The sequence below is a fragment of the Acomys minous genome (assembly GCF_964271855.1).
Source record: "Acomys minous genome assembly, chromosome: 10".
Lineage (NCBI taxonomy): Eukaryota > Metazoa > Chordata > Mammalia > Rodentia > Muridae > Acomys > Acomys minous.
Genome location: NC_140491.1, coordinates 25,233,242 through 25,241,440, shown reverse-complemented (window position 1 = coordinate 25,241,440; position 8,199 = coordinate 25,233,242). Strand labels below are relative to the sequence as shown.

Genomic DNA, 8,199 nt, shown 5'->3' with positions numbered 1-8,199 from the left:
AATCTCTGTGAGTTCAAGGCCAGCCTGGTCTACAAGGTGAGTCCAGGTCGGCCAAGGAGACACAGAGAAACCCTGTCTAAAAAACAAACAAAAGTAAACAAAACAAAGCCAGCAAGGAGAAATATACATCATGTACTAAGTCTATAAAAGATGCTGAGTGATACAGAAATACTGAAGGAAGAGTGGAGTGAGATAAGAATGTACATTCTGGAGCGGAGAGATGGCTTGCTCAGTGGTTCAGAGCACTGGCTGCTCTTCCCAAGGATCTTGGCTTGATCTACAGCACCTACATGGTGGCTCACAATCACCTTTAACTCCATTCTTAGGAGTCGAAGGCCTTCTCCGGTCTCCATGTGCACTGTTCATATGTGGTACACACACATACATGCAATCAAAACATCAAACACATACGAACAAAACACAAAAGGTTAAAAAAATAACAATAATAATAATGACTATATTCTCCACCAGGAGCAGTGGTTCAGGCCTGTGATTCCAGGCCCACCAGGCAGAGGCAGGAAGGTCAAAAGTTATATAAGGAGTTCTGGTCCATGAGAGCATCTCAACAACAAAATAAAAAGCATATATAAATATATATATGTCCTCATTTGCTGTGCCTAAAGTAAGAATGAAAAATAAACAAGACCTTAAAGTGGTTACCTGTAGAAGACCATCAGAAATAGCAGTGGATGGTGTGGTGGTTTGAATGAGAATGGTCCCCACAGGCTCATATCTTGAACACTCGGTCCCCAGTGGGTGGAACTATTTGAGAAGGATTAGGGGTGTGGCCTTGTGAGAGGAGGCGTGTCCCTAGAGACGCGGGCTTTGAGGTTCCCAAAGCCTGTGCCATTCTGAGCTCGCTTTCTCCCTCTGACTGGTGCTGGTGGATCCCATACAGACACCCAGCTAGTGCTCCAGCATCATGCCTGCCTGCCTGCCTGCCGCCATGCTCCTCACTGTGGTGTTCACAGATTTATCCTCTAAAACGGTAAGCAAGCTCCCAAGTCAACCCTCTGGTCTATACATCACCATGGTCACGGTGCTTTGCTCAACAATAACAAAGTAACTAAGGCAGCCGTGCACTAAAGGAAGCTGGGTCTTCTCAGTGAGCTTCCCTTTATATAGCTTGAGCTGTGGAAAATTAGCACTTGCTAATCGATGAACGGCTTTAAAAACCAAAGGAGAGACTCAAAGAATATTTTAACTTTTAGCTGACACATAACGGGTATGTACCCTGTCAAATTTCAACATGTGAATACAATGGACAATGTCTAATAGATTAGGGTTAATTGGTAACCCCTGCAGTAAACATTGACTATTTCTTTGTGTTGGGGATGTTTGAAGTCTTCTCTAAGAGATTATTGCACAATGTGTAAATACTGTCAACCATAGGAACATCACTTACGTTAGAACATTAGATGTTATTCGTAACCAACTGCACCCCTGGAAGAAAGCATTTAAAAAAAGAAAAACCTGTGCAGTGAACCTCTCAACTTATGAAATTACCAGCTCAAGAAAAAGAAATGCTATAAAGGTCATAGAAAGTTTGAGTTGAGATTCAAACTTTCGTTCCCAACATTTTAATTTCATCGTTTTAAGTGTGTGTTTCTGTGCCTGGAGGCCAGGACAGGGTGTTAGATGGGGGTGCTGCAACCCAGCCCAGCTCCTCTGTAAGATCCGTACATGTTCTTGATTGCTGAGCCATCTTTCTAGACCCTCTGCTTCTTAAATTGTAATAAAAGACTGAATATACACCAACCAGAAAATAATATGGGTTGTGACAGAGATGCATTCATTTGCACTGACTTGTTTGTGATTTAAAATTAACTACAGGGAAAATACACATATATCCAATTAATGCATTTATAATTTATTTAAAAATCAATGGCCGGCTTAACCTAAAGGCGAACACAAGAATACTATGATTATTAAAAACACTATGACGTTCTAAATAAGTAAACAAGGTAAACTGGATTACAAATGTAAAATCTCTGTGGTACTTGCACAAGGACTGTGCGTTACTCTGGGCTTTTTCTTTTCTTTCTTTCTTTCTTTCTTTCTTTCTTTCTTTCTTTCTTTCTTTCTTTTCTTTTCTTTTCGTTGTTGTTTTTTGTTTTTTGAGACCAGGTTTTTCTGTGTGACAACTCTAGCTGTCCTGGAACTCGCTCTGTAGTCCAGGCTGGCCTCGAACTCATGGAGATCCACCTGCCTCTGCCTCCCAAGTGCTGGGATTACAGGCGGTGCCACCACTGCCCGGCCCTACTCTGGAATTTATCACCTGGGTTGCCACAGGACTCACAAGCGGAGCAGATCCACCACCAGCCTCGGTGATTCTGATGCTGCGCCAGCGGAAGCGCATCCTCGGCTGTAGCTCCCCACAGTCTCTCAGTCTCAGACCTAGCAAGCCCAGTTACTGCCGGGACTTTCAAGTAACTCCCGCGAGAGGAGGCTGTACCGCGATAACACTGAGAAGCTATCTGCATCCGCAGAGGGAATTGGGTTCGTAAACCCCTCTCTCGGATTTGTGTATGCGCACAGGTGAGCCCCAGTTCATCCATCAGGTGGCGCTTGGGAATGGGGTGGGGTGTTGAACTGCAGCGCCTTGGATTAAGCGTGAGGTCTGCATAGGCCCGAAACGGTGACTTCTGGATATTACTATTCAGGGATGACTTAAGTTCTACTGGGAGAATGAGGCAGCATTCGGTATCCCTGGGGACAGATACACAGATCTGCTCATTTAATGACTCTGAAGTTTGTTGAAGACCTAGCTGGGTCCCTGGAGGTCCGGAGCAACCAGTTAGCAATCTCCTGGGAAGATAGTTACATTCTAGTACATCCACAGCAGGCCCCCGAATACTGTCGTTAAGGTTTCTGGTATAAGGGCAGTATAGGAGACAAGGGGAATGCTTGTGATGGATGAAGGGCGCTTTTAAGTTACTGATTATAATGGCAGGTTTGCATTGCCTTCAGGAAGGCACCATGTCTTATGAATGAATGCCTTGAAACACTGTAAGACCATTTTAGAAAACAGACAGAAACAAACAAAAGAAAACAAAAAGCCAAGGTGTACTCACCCAACCGGAGAAATAAATGCTACACAAACAAGTCATTTCCAGCGCATCCCGTTCCTTTGCTCGTGAATCTCTTACCATAGTAACTACTCCCACACACCTTTGTGCTTTAACTCTTAAATTACGTATCCTGTGTGGTTTTGTGCAGAATTTTATCCTAGGAATGTATATTCTCTTTATAGCTACTTTGTTCACATAATGTTATTTTAAAGATTTTCCTACTACATACTAACAGCTCAGCACATGTTTAGCGACATAATAATGTCCATTTCGTTTTGTGTCTCCTAAACACTTTAAGTACTTATTTGTTGAATGCTGTAGCATTTGAGCTAGGTTGTAAACAGTGAAAAGAATTTCAAAGTGTCAGGAAAGCAAGAAAGGGCCAGGTGTGCTGGAATGCACCTGGAAGAATCCAAGTCAGTCAGTAGTTTGAGGCAGGAGGAACACCAGTTTGAGGCCAACCTGAGCAACATAGTGAGACTTTGGAAGAAGACAAGAAAATTATTATATACAAAGGGAATGCAGCGGCCAGAACAAAGCTGGCAGTAGCATGCTTTCCTGTCATGTCTAGTCTTACTCCCAGGTCAAGCATGCATTCCAAGAAAGCTCTGAGAAAAGATATCACCAGCTCCATCAGGGTGTGGTGGCCTACGCCTTTAATCCTAGCACTGGGGAGGCAGAGGCAGGTGGATCACTGTGAGTTCAAGGCCAGCCTGGACTACAAAGTGAGTCTAGGACAGCCAGGGCTACATAGAGAAACCCTGTCTCCAAAAACAAACAAACCAAAAAAAAAAAAAAAGAAAGAAAGAAAAAGAAAAGATATCACCAGCTCCACCCTGATTGAACTGACCATGGAAAAGCTCTTGGGATTCTCACTAGGTCAGGCTATAAAAAGCATTCTTAAAGCTCTCCCCATCAAAAGGCATCAGCGATGAAAATCTAGGCTGTATTCCATCCATTTCAAGAAGTACCTAAGCAAGTCTGAAATGTCTAGCACATGGGCAAATCTCTCTTCCTCAGACACTCAAGTAGCTGACAACCCAAAATGTCTCTGCACCAGCGTTTAGCCCAGTGCGTCTTTGAGTCATTAAATCAGTTGTTGGCTGCATGATGAACTTGTTAGAAACAAAATAAAACCCAAAGTATCCGCATGTTTTGGGTAAATCCTCTGCCTGAATTTTGCACATGCTTAGGATTACTTCGGTCAATTTTAATACACTAGAAGAGAATGAGAGATGATGACTGTATTGGATAAAAATTTGTATTTAATAGCTTGCATGGGAAAGTTATTTGATATTCATGATAGAAAAAGTAATGTTGTGCAGTCTAGTTTTATAGCACCATGACTTGCAAACAGAGGTAAAGTATGGGATGCCCAGCAGATTCAGTGGCAAACCTGAACAGCATTTATTTGGAACTGTTATATAGACTCTTTTATTAGTAGCAACTATGGTATTTCAATTAAAATGGAAGAATTACTTTTAAAAGAAGTCATTCCTTTATTTAAAAAAAAAAAAAAGGAACACCTAGACACACTTAAGTTCAACTTTTGGCTCTGTGAGTGTGAATGTTGAAAATTATGGACAAAAATACTGATTCTGATTTCCTAGCTTCAGTTTCAATTGGGCCACATTCCAGAAAGGAAAAAGTGAGCAGAAAATGTCTTAACGAAGATTACTTAAAATATGGCTGATGAGATATGCAGGACCCTTTGAAAATGAAAGATCACCATACATCGTTTGTAATAATATTCTTTCAAATGAAAGCTTAAAACCTTCCAAACTAAAGGAGCACTTGGAAACTTAGAACCATGAGTTTAATGGTGAGCATCTTGAATATTTTCAAAGAGGGAAAAAGGACATAAAGCTAACGACGCAGTTGCCTTCTCTCTGATAATGAGAAAGCCTGAGTGTCGCATACAGATGCTGAAGGAATTCTCCTAGCATGCCTGGTTCTGGGGTGGACAATTTTCTGGTGATGAGTGAGCAGATAAGTTGAAAATACTACTCAGTGATAACACCATAGCTCTTCAAATTTGTGCTGTTATGGAACATTTAGCAATGGTGCCTGGTATTCAGTTGCAATCCAGCTTGGTAAAAATGCCAATAAAGGAAGCTGCCCAACACTTCATGTCAGATATGTGTGGCCAAAGGAATTTATGGAGGATTTTTGTTCTTTTTAAAATTTAATCTTGGGATGGAGAGATGGCTCAGTGGTTAAGAGCACTATCTATTCTTCCAAAGGACCTGGGTTTGATTCCCAGAACCCACATGGCAGCTCACACCTGTCTGTAAGTCTAGTTCAAAGGGATCTAACACCTTCACACTAATGCATATGAAATAAAAAGTAGATAAAAAATTAAATTTAACTTCGTATCTGAGTCTTTTTATACTTTTAAAGAATTAGAAAACCATATATTTGGTCAATATAAATTAAACTTGGAAATTGTAAATGAATCACAAGAGACAGAGTAGCAAAAGCTAGAAGTGGCTAGTAACAGTTCAGTGTGGAATTATCGTGTCATCACCTGGGAAGCTTTCCCATCCAGAGAAAGTCCACAGGACCTTACAGATGCATTGAAAGTGCAGTAAACAGTGTTTACTTTATTCAAGGAAGCTCACTGAGTAGCCATTTCTTGAAACGTTTGGTCCAGAAATTGGAGTTACTCATACTGACTTACTGTAGCAGGACAGTTTGTTGGTTTTCCCAAAGGAAATTACTAAGCACAGTTCATGAACTCAGGAATGTGACTCACACTTTTCTCATTGAAAAAAAGAAAATCTCACTTAGGAAGTAGTTTTGGAGATGTTTGTATAACAAAGTTGGCATATTATACTGATATTTTTGGCATTTCTTAATGAACTGAGTTTAAAACTGCAGAATTGTTACTGTAGCAAGCCAGGATGAAAAGTGACTCCTAGTCACTATGTTTCCACTATCTATACAACACTGAAGAAAATATTGTTAATAAGAACACTTTGAAAGAAATAAAGTCAAAGATGCTGCTACATTTCTCTTCTCTGGCTCAAACTTTTAACTATTTCCCAAAGAAAAATTTAAGTGCTTAAGGTTAAGAAAGCAATGGAGGAGCTGGAGAGATGGCTCAGCCCCTAAGAGCACTGGCTGCTCTTCCAGAGGATCCCGGTTCGATTCCCAGCACCCACATGACAACTGTAAAAGTAACTTTTATGCTCCTGGCACAGTTGTTGTCTGGGAGGCTTACTGGCTCCTTCTGCTAACCTAGGCCAGTTTCTGCCACTCAGTTAGACATCACTTTCAAACATGGGTGCTTCTTTCTACAAACTAACTTTACCTTTATTTGGGATTAAAGGCATGTATCCCCACACCTGGATCTAAGCTTTTCTTTATGTGTACTTGAGTTATACCAGGCTGGCCTTGAACTCAGATCTGGTTGCCTCTGTCTCCTGGATTAAAGGCATGATTATATTCCAGCTGGAGCACACAGGCCTAGAAGATCTTTGGATGTGATCTCTTGCCCACTAGATCCCATAGACCTAAAAGGTCTTTGGGTGTGATCTCTTGCCAGAACAGCCATGTTTTGATTAACATTCTTCTACACACAGCTGTCTGTAACTCCTGCTCCAGGGGGAATGCAACAGCCTCAGACAAACATATATTTAAGCAAAAAATACCAATGCCCATGAAAAACAAGTAAAAATTTAAAAAAGAAAGCAGTTAAATAAAAGATTCATTTGCATTTTAAAATCAGAAATCAAGAACTGAGTTAACTGATGCCTGAAGAAGCAAATGACTGATTACAACATTTTCATATTCACTGAAGAACAATTACATGACCTTAAGTTTTAGAAATTTAAAAACATCATAGAGAAGTGACTGAAGAAGAGCCTGACATTCGCCATATAGGTAAGGGCAGAGTTACACAAAGATACACACACACACACACACACACACACACACACACACACACACACACACACTCCCTTCCTATTAGATGTCTGAAGTCCTGAGTTAGTCTTACTCTGCTAAAGACTGAGAGCCCTGTGTTTCTGGATACTCTAAGAGTATCCTTCCTTTCCAAGCCTGCAAAGCCCGAGTGTGTGTCTATAGCACCAGTGTGAGACCTATGGGGCTACGCAGAACTTTTAAGGCCAGCATAGATCTCTTAGTGAGACCGTGTCCCAAAATAAAAAGTAAAAAGAATGTTAGAGGTATAGCCCAGGGTTAGAGCACTTGCCTAGAATGAGCAATACCTAAGGTTCAATTCCATTCATATCATAAATTGAGAATAAACAAGCCAGTGAATAACTATATAATACGCAAAATAGTGAGTGGCCCTGCTAATTACCAAGACACTGAATAAAAACTATCCCCAAATTCATATCTGAAAATTTATACTCCATGATAAAAAAAAATCCCAATCTACTGGGACAGGAGAAGGTAGATAAATAAAAGGAGCATGTTTTTTAAACATTGAAGGGAAATTATTTCAAATTTAAAATTCTATATAATCAGTTCTTTTTTTTTTTTTAAAGGTTTATGTATTTGTGCAGTATTCTGCCAGCATGTGCGCCTGCCTGCCACAAGATAGCACCAGATCTCATTACGGATGGTCAGAAGCCACCATGTGGTTGCTGGGGATTGAACTCAGGACTTTTGGAAGAGCCTCTGAGCTGTCTCTCCAGCCCCTATAATCAATTCTTATTCCGATGTGTAAAATGGTGATATTTTCTGTTATGCAAAAATCTTAGAAACATCCTGATATCATCTCAAGCCATTGGAAATTGTGCCTCATCTCTAGTGCCCCCCCCCCAATTTGATCACTTCCTCATCGTGGGGAGGCTGGGTGGCACACAGAGGAAGGGGAAGCAGGCTATCTGGATGAGACCTGACAGGCTGTGGTCATATGGTGGGGGAGGAGGTCCCCTTCAGTCAGAGGTCTAGGGGAGGGGGATAGCGTGGAAGAGGGAGGGAAGGTGGGAAGGGGAAGATACAAGTGAGGGGATGTAATTATAATAAAAAATTAAAAAGAAAAAGAAAGAAAAGAAAAATAGTGCTTTGTAAAGGGAGCTAGAAGCAAGGGCATGTGACACGCAGAGAGGAAGGACCAACCAGGATGGCAACCACTCAGCCCAAAGCACAGACATGG

The 8,199-nt window shown here is 41.2% G+C and overlaps 1 long non-coding RNA gene across 1 annotated transcript; it reads left to right on the top strand.

The window, feature by feature from the left end:
* Positions 1–1,885: 1,885 nt before the first annotated feature.
* Positions 1,886–7,834, top strand: LOC311607637. Its single transcript, XR_014782677.1, has 2 exons — positions 1,886–2,538; positions 7,586–7,834. It is a non-coding gene; the product is annotated as an uncharacterized lncRNA (long non-coding RNA).
* Positions 7,835–8,199: the final 365 nt, after the last annotated feature.